This window comes from Cervus elaphus, chromosome 10, assembly GCF_910594005.1.
Source record: "Cervus elaphus chromosome 10, mCerEla1.1, whole genome shotgun sequence".
Classification (NCBI taxonomy): domain Eukaryota; kingdom Metazoa; phylum Chordata; class Mammalia; order Artiodactyla; family Cervidae; genus Cervus; species Cervus elaphus.
The window spans coordinates 30,293,876-30,307,665 of record NC_057824.1 but is presented as its reverse complement, the minus strand read 5'-3'; positions in this window follow the sequence as shown (position 1 = coordinate 30,307,665).

Genomic DNA, 13,790 nt, shown 5'->3' with positions numbered 1-13,790 from the left:
GTGTTTACCGCTTTTGAAGTCATGTCTGCCGAAAACCACATCTGGTTCACCGCCGCCTCAACAGACACACAATGAAGTAGAAAGGCTAATTCTGCGGTGTACACAATCTGTGTCTGTTTTCCCAGAGGATTCCTGATGGAGTGAACTCAGCAGAGGCAGTTCCTCGAGGGAGGGCGATCCCGGGGAGAGGCGAGGACAGGGTGGGACTTGAAATCCTCAATGAACTACCAGGGGACTGTGACCTCAGACACAGGGATGAGAGAGGGTGCTTCTGCCCCAGGGAGGGTTGCAGTGCTTTGCAGAGTCCTTTCCCTGTTAGTCTAGCAGGGTAGACTGGTGTAGGCCAGGTTGAAATTTCTCAAATGAAGGAACATTTCCCAGCCTAGTTCTCTCACTTGGAAAACATTAACACGAATATTGATGTTGGGAGGAAGTCTAGTGCCATAAGCGGGAGAGATGTTTTATACTTTATTAGGGGACTTTCCTGGTGGCTCAGACAGTAAAGAATCTGCCTGCAAAGCAGGACACCTGGTTCAATCCCTGGTTCTGGAAGATTCCCTGGAAAAGGAAATGGCAACCCACTCCAGTACTTTTGCCTGCGAAATCCTATGGACAGAGGAGCCTGGCAGGTTATAGTCCATGTGGTTGCAAAGAGTCATACATGTCTGAATGACTAATACTTTCACTTTCAGGGTATGAAAAGTTATGGTTTTTCCAGTAGTCATGTACAGATGTTTGAGTTGGACCATAAAGAAAGCTTCAGTTCAGTTCAGTCACTCAGTCGTGTCCGACTCTTTGCAACCCCATGAATCACAGCACGCCAGGCCTCCCTGTCCATCACCAGCTCCCAGAGTTTACTCAAATTCATGTCCACCGAGTCGGTGATGCCATCCAGCCATCTCATCCTCTGTCATCCCCTTCTCCTCCTGCCCCCAATCCCTCCCAACTTAGCACCAAAGAATTGCCACTTTCAAATCTTGGTGCTGGAGAGGACTCTGGAGAGTCCCTTGGACAGCTAGAAGATCAAACTAGTCAGTCCGAAAGAAAATCAACCCTGAATATTCATTGGAAGGACTGACACTGAAGCAGAAGCTCCGATACTTTGGCCACCTGATGTGAAAAGCCAACTCAATAGAAAAGACCCTGATGCTGGGAAAGATTGAGGGCAGGAGGAGAAGGGGATGACAGAGGATGAGATGGTTGGATGGCATTGCAGACTCAGTAGACATGGGTATGAACAAACTCCAGGAGAGAGTGGACAGAGAAACCTGGCATACTGCAGTCCATGGGGTTGCAAAGAGTTGGACACGACTTAGCGATTGAACAACAAGGGTATGAATGATGGCCTCTTTAGTTAAAAGCCTAGTGAAAGTATTGGCCTCTGTTTACTGAATGTCTACGATATGCCAGGTGCTAGTCTTAGATACTTTCCTTGCCCGGACACAGTTCTGTGAAGCAGCTAGAGGTGTTTTCATGTTCATTTTACAGATGTGGAAATTAAAATTCAAAGAGGTATTGCAATTTACCCAACGATGGTCAGTCCTATAGCACTTGAGTTGTTTTGTGTTTTTGATCACTTGCCTGTAACTCACTGATGTTGAGTACATGCCTAGTAGTTTAATTCCTGTCACAGGCTATATACACGTTCACTTCTAGACCATTTTACAAAGTCATTATAGCAATCCAAGGAGCAGAGCCAAATCTGAAAGTGAGCCTAGCTGATTTCTGCCCTAATATTTTTAGATACAATGACCTATCCCATCAAAGTGCCAGGTGTAAATAATAGGAAATTTCCATGAAACTTTGCTCCTGGCAAGTAGAGAGTTTTTATTGTGGTGGTGCTTTGCTTTGTAAACATTTTAATCAACATGTAACCATAACATACAAACAATGTGGATAAGTCTCAAGCGAAGAGCATGTTGAATTTTTTTTTAATTTATTAATTTTTTATTGGAGGATAATTGCTTTACAATGTTGTGTTAGTTTCTGCTACACACCAAAGTGAACCAGCTATTTGTTTTTCAGTCATTCAGTCATGTCCGTCTCTTTGCGACCCCATTGACTGCAGCACGCCAGGCTTCCCTGTCCTTCACCATCTCCTGGAGCTTGCTCAAACTTGTGAATCAGCTATATGTATACATGCATCTCCTCCCCCTTGAGCCTCCCTCCCCTACTTTCATCCCACCCCTCTAGTCATCACAGAGCACCAGGCTGGGCTCCCTGTGTTATATAGCAGCTTCTTACCAACTGTCTATTTTACACATGATGGTGTAATGAACGGACTTGTGGCTCATTGAATTTTTACAAAGTGATGACGCCTATGAGACGACCCCCTGAACAAAGTACAGGATATACGAACCATCCTGTCAGCTTACCTCCAACTTTATTCTTATTCAAGATGGTCTTTATCACCCCTTTGCACTACCGCATGCATTTTGGAGTCATTGTCTACAGCAAAAACTCCACCTGGAATTTTGAATGAGATTGTATTAAATTGAAACATTAATTGAGAATTTTTTAGAGTGGTGTTTTTTCTATCCTTAATACTCAGAAGCATTCAGGGTAAAGTTATTTGAGCCAGGAGTTGGGCTGTGTGTGTGGGGTGGGGGGGCAGGAGAGATGGATTGTAATTGCAAATGCAATTCATTTATTTGCTGTGGAAATATTGAGTTTTTCTGATGTTTCTTGTGTCCATTTTGCTAAACTGTTTTTAAAGAAAAATTCCCATTTCATCTAAATTTTCAAATCTGTTGGCTTATTACCTTTCTATAATACATGAAGGGATTATTTTGTGTGATAGAAATGTTATATGTCTTGATTATGACATGTCAAACATTTACTTGGGGGTATACACTTGTCAAGATTTATTTAACTGTATACCTAAGGTGAATACATTTTATTATTTCACTTACAATTTTGGAAAAATTTAGAAGTCCATTTAAAGTCCATTAAAATAAAGTGTTGGTGGTAAAATAGGATACACTACAGGAAAACATGTATTTTGATACAACTACTTGAGAAAACAATTTGGAAATATCTTTAAAAATTGACAATGTAGGGACTTCTCTGGTATTCCAGTGGTTAAGACTCCATGCTCCTAATGCTGGGAGTCAGGGTCATGGCGTGGGTTCAATCCCTGGTCAGGGAACTAATATTCCATATGACAGGTAGCCAAAAAAAATAAATGAATAAAATAAAATTTAAATTTTAAAAAGTAAAATGTGTATATGCTATCAGTTAGAAATTTCACCTATAGGTACATGCTTTAGTGAAATATTCCCATATACATTAGAAGAGATAGTGCAATATTTATTGCAACTCTTTAAGAGAAAAAGTGAAAAAAATGTTGTTATCACTCAGAAGGTAAATGGTGGTGAATATGCATAGTAGACTAGTATATCACTCTTAAATATAGTGATTTATAACTACATGGTTCAACCTGGATAAATACCTTGAAGAAATGAGTGGGAAAAAAAGTTACAAAGGAACACCATAGTTAATGTCATTTTTGTACATTTTAAAGACTGCTGTTCTTCCACTTTTTTCCCCATTGTGATAAAAGCTTGAGCTGGGCACAGAGAAGCCCAGAATAAAGATTTCCTTACAGGGAGGTGAGCCCATGCCTAAGTGTGTTCCTTGGAATGTGAGCACTGTTATTTGGCAGCTTCCAGGAAACTTCCTGAAGTGTAGCTGATAAGAGCCTTTTAACTTTTCTCCTCTCCAGTCTCCCTCTTCTACCCCTTGGCTCTCTGTGCTGTCTTCCTAGTACTGTTATAACAAAGCAACATAACCTAAGTAACTCTAAATGACAGAAGTCTATTCTCTCCTGGCTCCGGAGACCAGCATTCCTACCAGCATGTCTGTGCTCTCTTGGTGGTTCCTGGGGAGAATGTGTTCTATGTCTTCTTCCAGCATCTGGTGTTGCTGGAAATCCCTGGCATTCCTTGGCCTGCAGACAGGTCATTCCAATATCTGCCTCTATCTTCACCTGCGTATTTGTGTCTATGTTTCCCCTTTTTCTTTAACAGGGACACTAGTCAGATTAGGGCCTACACTAATTCAGTATGAACCTCATCTTGACTTAATTGCATTTGCAAAACCCCATTTCCAAATAAGCTCCCATTCGCAGATACTCACCGTATCTTCTGGGGGACACAATTCAAACCACGGCACCTCCTCTTCTTCCTTCTCATTAGAATGTGGATATGATGGCAGGGGCTTGAACAGCCGTCTTGGGCCAAGAAGTAAGTTTTAGAGTCAAGTTTGTGCATGGAGGTACTATAAGATTAAAAAAAACAAACAAACTGGGTTCTCGAAATCTAAAGAAGTCACATCAGATCTCTTGCACTTTTACATGCAAGAGAAGTAAATATTTATCTCTTAAAACCGTTCTTTCATTTACTTGGGGAGTTTCTGATTACTTGCAGCCAAACCTAATCTTATACACATTCATAGGATAATTTATTGGAACAAATGTGGGAGCGTACCAAGCACATGAACACATGATGAGCGAGAGGAATGGGGAACGCTGACCAGAGGGAACCTTGTTTGCCTTCATATGCTTTATTTCTTTTATTAAAAGATGATAAAGCAAATGTAGCAAAAGTCTAATAGTTCTAATAGAAGGGGGGCACTTTGTCACAAGTCAGGATGATGCTCATCTTTGAATTCTGAAGTTTTAAAATGTTTCCCTCCCCCAAACCCCTTCAGAATTTGAGAGGACTCTCTCCACACCTTTGCCTCCAGTCGCTTGGACTGACCTGGAATTCCCTTGAACGCACTGGCTGTTCTTTTGCCTTTTTGAACACAGTGCTTCCCCTCACTGAAAATGTGCTTTTCGCCTTCCTCGCCTGGTTAACTCCTTCTGGGCATCTGTGGAACCTTTTAGAAAACCAACAAAAATTATATTTATATATGTCAGATTTCAAAAGAAAAGCCCAATGGTGATACATTTTTCATAATTGGAAGAGTCTTTTCTTTTTGACTGTACCACATGGCTTGTGGAGTTTTAGTTGCCCAACCAAGGATCGAACCAGAGCCCTCATCAGTGAGAGCTTGGAGTCTTAACCACTGGACCGTCAGATAATCCCTTCATTTTTATAATTGCTTAAACTATTAAAGTAGTGTTTGCTCATTATTAAAAAAAAAAAATCCTAAGACCACTATGACTAAAGTACATAAAAGTGAAAAATTGAAACCTGCCCTTTATCATCTCTATGGTATCCCAGAGGCAAATTACCTGAGTAAAGATTTAAATGCTTCAAAACCAAGCGATTAAGCATTAGGATAAACAATTTGAGACTATTTTAAGAATCTTATGGTAAGGAAGGAATTTCTTATGTGGAACAGAAGATGGAAACTTTAAATAACCAGACTAATTTTTCTGTGAGGAAAATAGTTTAAAAAATCTTACATGAGTGAAAATCTGGGAAAATATTTGTAACATAATAGACCAGAATGTTAATGTCCTTAATGTATAAAGAGATTTTTCAAATTAATGTGAAAGGAAAACACAAATAGGCAGTTTTGAAAGGCCAAATTTGGTATAACTGATACATAAAGTTAAATAATAATACCCACTGAGGGAGAGAATGTGAGAGAAATTGGCACATTCACACAGTTCTGGTGATATTAAAAATTAACAAATCTTCTGAGAGAAACTCTGGCTACATGTATCCAAAGCCTTAAAAAGATATGTGGTTTTGACTCAATAATTTCATGGAGAGGAATTCATTCTGAGAAAATAAAGGAAGATATGTGCAAAAAATTAGCTGCAAACACATTCATCACAAGGTCGCTTACAGTAGCAAAGAAAATTGTAAATAACCTAAGTGTCCAAATTTAGAGTCTTCATTAAACAAATTTTGTTACATTCACTTAATAGGATAATATGAAATTAGTAAAGTGAATTCAGGTTTTAGGAAGATGTTCATAATATATTAAGTGAAAAATGAGCAAACTTTTAAAAATAGCATCTATTGCATGATCCAGCCTTTTAAAAAGGAGTTTGCATATATGTATATCACACAGACAAAAGACTCGAAGGATATGCATCAGTATGGATGTGTGTGTGTGTGTGGTTGTGTGTGTGTTTGTGGGGGTTACTTCAGAGTAGTGGGATTAGAGGTGAGGTTTATTTTCTTTTCATTGACCTATATGTTCACCAGGAGGAGAAGTTAAAGCAGGTCTCAGTCGAAGCATCCTGTCCTTAGGGAAGCTCCCCTTCCCCCAGTCTTTGAGAATCTCTGCCTGCGCCTGCTGCTGTCATGCCTTCTCATCTCACCGGATGAGTGGGCTGAGCTGAGACCAGGATGGAGTCTGTGGTTCCACCCTAGGCTCTAATTTCCTTGGGGGAAAAAAGGCAGGTCTTGCTCCATCATTGTAAACTCAATTTTTCGTTCTAAAATTGTTTAGTGAGTGGTGAATTAAGAATATCCTCTAATTTTGTCTTCTAAGTAACTTCCATGTGCCAGGTATTCACTGCTTCATTAATCATTTCTAAAACTGAAAATAACAAAATTGAAACTATCTGACTAATTCCTTTACACTTTGATTATACAGATGGAGAAACCGGTGTCAAGAGACTTGAAGTGACTTAATAGCATCACATGGCAGGTAAGGGGCAAGCCAGGACAGGACCCAGACCCATGACTTCCTCCTCTCCCTTTCTACCGTACCAGTTTACTCAGTATGCCTCTTGATTCTCTTTTGTTATCTGAAGAACTCTAACCCACAGGGATTTTCAGAAGAGCATGAAGGTCTCTGGGTTGGGCTGGACTGGGGCAATAAGAAAGGAAGAGGTTTGGGCAGCAATGAGGAACAGGTTCAAGCTACATTTTATGATGCTCCATTCTGTCTCTGAGCCCTGAATCCAGTGTGTGTGTGTGTGTGTGTGTGTGTGTGTGTGTGTGTTTACTTTGTGGGGAAGAAGATGCGAAAAAACATTGTTTCAAGCAGCATGACGAATTCAGCCTCCAAGACCACCATCCTCTGAAATCAGCCCCAGCCTGTTGATTTCTCTTCTCTTACATGCTTTGATGCTCACCTTCCCAGCTCTAGAATTTGCTGGGTCATCACTCCTCTATTTCCACACCACTTCATCTGAATAGCCACTGTTGTCAATGAGTGATTCAGGTTCCCGGCTGGGGACCCCGGCAAGTCCATTTCTGAAAAAGGAACTGTCTTCACACTGAATGTCTCCTCCTCACAGCCTCTGAGCAAAAAGTTGGCAAGGAAGTTGACTCAACCAAGTGGCTGATGTGTAAGGCTTCCTATATGACACATATTTTCCCATTTCATCATAACAACTCTGAGGGAGGAGGAGGAGCTGCTCTCCCCATTTTACAGATGAGAACACTGAGTCTCAGAGAGGAGCACTGACAAGCCCAGGGTTATAAGCAGCAAGCAGCTGAAACTGATTTAGAGTTGAGCGTTCTGGTTCCCCTTTCTGGCAGGTGCCATTCATTGTAAATTTCAGGGTGGCTGACTTTGAAAAATGTGACTCTAGTGTTTCCATGACACTTAAGAATGAGTAACTAGAGTTGACTCTGGCTCTCAGCCTTAGTCCACAAGTTTTGATGAGAAATCTGATAGTCATTCTTAGGGGACTCCTGCTCCCTCTTGGGGTTATACAAGTATCTTGGCACATGTGAGGTGTTAGAAAAGTGAAACAGGCTTGGTTTTTTTAGTTTCCTGGGCATGTACTTGTGAGTGGTGCTTCTTCAGCTGTGCCACCATGCCGTGGAGAGCTAGCCCTGGGCCATTTGTTCTTAGTGATGCAGGGATGCTCCTCAGAGCGTCATGTCCATGGACCACAGACTCAACCGCAGACATTCACTCTATACTCTTGAGTCATTCATTACACTCATGAGCAGTCACCACCAGGCCTTTTATCCCTTATAGAAGCCCCATTCCTAGTCTCACGTTCAAGCCATCCCAGCGGTGGTTCACTTCTGCTCTGCTCAAATTCCAGAGCCATTCTCTGGTGCTGAGTGAGGGCACCCAAACCTCCAGGACCCAAAAGCCATGCTTTCCCTCTTAAGAGGCAGATACAATTTTCATCATCCTCTCTTAATTTTTATTGTTTTGTTTATGTTGAGGCACAGCATACATACAGTATGTAGCTCAGTGGATTTATGCATGGGTGTATGCCTTCTGTAACCATCGTCCAAGTCTGGTTGTAGAACATTTTCATCATCTCAGTAAAATCCCTCATGACTTTTTCCAGCCAGTGCCCCCACCTTGGATAACACCCCTGTCTGACCTTAATCATTATAGATTAGATTTCCCTATTTGCTATTCATAAATTGGATCATTCAGTAGACACTTTTGTACCTAACTTCTTTTACTGAACATAATGTTTTTGAAAATCAGCCATGTTATTATGTTTTTCTATATTCATACTTTTTAATTGGTGATTAGTATTATATGAACACAGACTTCCCAAGTGGCACAGTGGTAAAGAATCCGCCTGCCAATGCAGGAGACACAAGAGACGTGGGTTTGATCCCTGGGTCATGAAGATTCTCTGGAGTAGGAAATGACAACCCACTCCAGTATACTTGCTTGGAGAATCCCATGGACAGAAGAGCCTGGTAGGCTACAGTCCAAGGGGTCGCAAAGAGTCTGTCACGACTGAGTATAGAACACACGCTCATTATATGAATATATCTCAATTACTGATTTTCTTCTCAAAGACCCTTGCATTTTTCCAGTTTGAAACTATTATGAACTAAACTTCTATGAACATTCTTGTACAAATTATTTTGTGAACATATGTACTAATTTATATTGAGTATAATTCTAGAATTTAAACTGCAAGGTCATTGGGTAGAAGGGTATTTAATTTTGTTAGAAAGAGCCAAATTGTTTTCCAGAGTAATTGAAATATTCTACATTCCCACCAGTAACATGTGAGAGTTCTGGTTGTTCCCCATCCTTGCCAATATTTCTATCATTCTTTTTTATTCTCTTCCAGCCTACAGGAAAACAGGACATTTCATCTCTCCACCAGAGTTTTCTGCCACATTATAGTGACTGCTCCTGCTGGTGACATACACCCCAAATGTTACAGTAACAAATTTTCATTTCTACTCAGCATTTCTCTAAACTGTCATCTATCATTCCTTGTACCCAATCTCAAACATTACTTACTTTAGGACTGCTTGGACAAATGGAAAGGAATACAAATCAAATAGCTATCTCACTAAAATTCAAAGTAAAATGCATAGTTGAAAAAAGGGGTTAATTTGGGGGCAGTCTGGTATAATGGAAAACCCTAGGATTCTGGACTCAGATGGTCCTGTCCTTTACTAACTGTGTGGTCTTAGACAAATCATTTAATATAATTGGCTTTCATATTCATTGACTATAAAATGCAGATAGTAAAAATTAAATTCATAAAAGAAGTAAAAGGGCATGTCACAGACGAGGTACTTCCTCTTGAATACATTTCGCATTTTAGTTTGTATCAGTCAGGATGAGCTGAGTTGTGCTGCGGTAACAAGCAACCCCCAAACTCAGTAGCTCAGCACAGCGGAAGTTTAATTCTCACTCACGCTCTATGCCTAACACTGGTTGATGGAATTTCTCTCATCAGTCACTCAGGAAACGGCACAGTGGAGGTGCTACCTGGACACTGGTTTTGCAAATGATAGCACTGAGTGCTCATTAGGGTAAATTCAAGTCATTTAGTCAACCAGTGTGTACTGAAGACATTCTGTAATGACCCTTGCAGACACAGAGCGGAAGATACTCTGCTTGCTTCCAGGAGTTCACAGTACAACAACAGCAAGATTAATGGGAACAGTAGTCACAACGGCCAGGAGTTATTAAGCCTGACACTGTATTAGGAGCTTATTTTATGCAGCAGGTATTTTCCTCGTCACAAAACTCAGGTCGGTGAAAGTGGAACTTTATTTTCCTCGAACTGAGTTTAATTTCACTCTCAAGCACTCGTTTCCACTATGCACCAGAAAATTGAATTAGAGGAAATGAACTCACTCGTGGCTTAGAAGTCAGCCTGTTTTGGATACTACTCAGTCGACCCAAGTTTCTCTCTCAAATTCCCTTCTGTCCTTCTCACCGGGAATGCTTGTAGATCCTGGTGTGAAGTGAAGACTTGGTGTTGGGGCATGCGGAATCATGGGGAGAAGTATCAGTCTCTGCTCTCTCCACCTCATGTGGCTGTGGATGCCCTTTGCCTGTACTGCTGCTGACCATGGTCCGACGTTAGCCTCTGGTGTTGAAGTCAAAGTTTCCGCATCCCCAACTCCCAACCATGAGGTCATTGTTTGGTCTCCTGGTTCTCACAGCCACTTCTGCGTCTTTCTCAGGAGATTGAGAGCTCTCAACTGCTTTCCCCACACCACACTCATGTGGTCAGGGTTTACAGGGCTTCCCTCACCCCTAACCACCTAGACAGTCCCCTCAGGTTTTCCTACTCTATGGCTTGGGTGCCATGTTGGATAAGGATCTTCCATATAATCTTACAGACTCCTGGAGAATGAGATAGTGGTTCCTCTGCTCTAGGATTCCTCCAAACTCACCTGTGGTTCCATTCATCATCCTAGATCATATTTATTCTGTTTATCAGCTTATACAACCCTAGCAGTTTCAAAGGACCTTCAAAAAAGTCTCCTCAAAAGATTCGTGCTTCAGCTGAAGATGGAAAACAATCAATACTGCTTTGTAATATGGATAATAACCATGTAAGTACAGGACTGAAATAAGAGCAAAGGCCTGAAGCTAGAATCAATATGAATTAGGATTCTGTGTCCATTCATCTTTAAGGCTAATCAGTTGTTGTGTTTGAACAGAAGACTTAGACCTTGATTAGAGCTGTCAGTGGTAAGGAGTCAATTAAAATATGTTTGGCTCCTCTAGTGTGTTTGAATTTCAAATCATCTGAAATTCTGGTGTGGCCAAAATGGCAAGTTTTCTCATGTGCAAAAGGAGGGAGTTGGAACACATAGCCGGTATCAAAGTTCCCTTCCAGCTATGAAGGATTCTCTTTGATAAAAAGAAGATAAACAAAATCTTAACTCATTCCTTTTTGACTTGTTATTTATTTTGTATCTGGGAGGAAAAACAGTCTGCCTTTGATACTTAAGAAAAACATACATTTATAATTCACCTATCTGCAGTCATATACATTATAACTGTGAGGCCAAAAGACACGTCCCTTAACAAGCAAGTAAGAATTTATAAGCCTGCTCTCACTCACCTTCCTACCATTATTTATCTTATATTAATGGCCTCTCTACCCAGTAGGCTGCTCTAAGTCTATTAACTTTTGGTTTTAATGGCATTTTTGAATTTGGGGCAAGTTATTGGGCTCTCAGCTCATTTGCAATTTCTCTGTTGTTTATGAATGCCCTGATTTACGTCAAGAGGTGTGGTGGTTTATTTTGAGACTAATTTTGCCTTTTGCCTGGATTCAAGTTATCTAAGGATGTCTCATGGGTCCATCAAGCATGTATTTGAATGAGCTAATTTTATGGTGGTGATAGAAGTGTAAGGGGCAATTGAGAAGGTGGTTTGTACACAGGATACCTCAGGAGAACAAAGTCTTGACGACTGCGGCTTTGGGGACAGACATTCTTGGTCCCAGTTCTTATATCTATGATACTGGTCCAGTTGCTTAAACTTTTGGGCTTTGTTTGCATATCCACAAAATGAGGACAATTACTACTAATGTCCTAAGGTCATTCTGAAGGTTTGGCAGTGAATGCCTTTTGAAATGCATCATTTTGAAGTATGGCAGTGCATGCTTGGGGCTCAGCTTGCTGTCCTGCATAGAGTTAAGCGTTCAGTAAACCTTAGCTTCTATTTTAAAGTATGCCCCTTACCTGGTCCCCTTAAGTTATTTCTGCATCTTCCATCATGATCGGGCAGAACAGGGAGAAGCCAAAAGAGCTGTTTTCACAAGGGACCATGTGAAATGTGAATGTGGGTACAAAAGTTCTGGATTTTACATTTGAAGTCAAAAGCCAGGGAACTATGAATTGTTACTCATGACCTCATTTGTCCCTCAAGTTGTTAAAGCACAGTGAACTCTGAGTACATTTATATTTGTTTTCCTCTACCCATATGGGCTTCCCATATGACTCAGTAGTAAAGTATCTGCCTACTGATGCAGGAGACATGAGTTCGTTCCCTGGGCTGGGAAGATCTCCTGAAGGAAGAAATGGCAACTCAGTCCAGTATTCTTGCCTGGAAAATCTCATGGACAGAGGAGCCTGGCAGGGTACAGTCCAAGGGGGTCACAAAGAGTTGGACATGACTGAACACAGCACCCATATGCCCACACATTTGTCTTGGTGCTTTTCACATCAACAGAGCCACAAACTGCCTGGAAGCCACCCTTAAGAAAATGATTTCTCTACTCACAGGACACTCCTGACATCCGTGTGTCAGTATTTTCCCCACACCCACCAACTCTCCAATTTTCCAGACACCAGCTGGGTCTCATCACTCATTTCTGACATGAGCTCCCCAGAGTTAGCGTGGATCCTACAGACTGGCTCAGTGCCACAGGATTGCCCACCTCCGTCCCCCAATTTAGATGCCAATTGCAAGTCCCAGGTTGTCAACTATATTTCTGACCAACTGGCCATAAATTGGAGGTTCTCACACCCCACTCACAAAGCTCAGAGAAACACTTCAATTATGTTTATGCTTTATTATAAAGAATATTACAGAGGATACAAAATGTATAGCCAGACAAAAAGGTACATAGGGTGGGAGTCTAGAGAGGTCTGGAGCACAGGAGCTTGTTTCTATGGAGTTGGGGTGTTTCACCCTCCTAACACGTGGCTGTGTTCACCGACTTGTAAGCTCTTCGAAACCCATTGTTTACGGATTTCACAGAGGCTTCCTCACCTGAGCATGACCCATCATTGACTCATCCTCCCTGGAGGACAGGGGGAATGGGACGGAAACCTTGGTCTTTCTGCTGACCCACCTCCATTCTGAAGGTTTCCAGGATCCCATCGAGAGTCACCTCATTAGAACAAAAGACATTTTCTTTACCCAGGAAGTTCTGAGGGATTCAGGAGCTCTGTGTGAGGAACTGGGGGAAGAGACCAAATATACATTTCTCACAGTGTCACTCTCCTCTACACTTTGCTCAGTGAGGACAACAGCTGACGTTTGTGAGCAAGCTCTGTATGTGGGACAGAGCCCTCACACTGAACCCTCACAATAATCTTTTGAGAGTCCGTGTGCATGCTCAGTTGTATCTGACTCTTTGCGGCCCCATGGACTGTAGCCCGCCAGTCTCCTCTGTGGGATTTTTCAGGCAAGAATACTGGAGTGGGTTGCTATTTCCACCTGCAGAGGATCTTCCTGACCAGGGATCGAGCCTGCATCTCTTTGGTCTCCTGCTTGTGTTTCTTGTGTTTCCTGCATTGAGAGGCAGATTCTTTACCACTGCGCCACTTGGAAAGCCAATCTTTTGAGAGAGGCCATCACTTTATAGATGAAGAAATGGGAGGTTTAGGGAGGTGATATCATTTACCCAAAGTCATGGAGCCAATACAGGAGGGATCAGGGATTCGAATCTTGCCTGCTTAGGGCACCCAAACATAACCTCCCCTTTGTCAACATAGTCCCACAGCCCTCAGAGCCCTCAGTCAGCAACCAGTCCTGTTTGATGAGTTGAACCCCTATGTGGATGACTCTGCAATGTCAGTACTCCAAAGACTGGAGCTGCTTACATCATCCACACAAATGCATCCAGCCAAAAACACCAGCGAAATGCTGCCCTGTGGCTCCAAGTTCCTTCATTT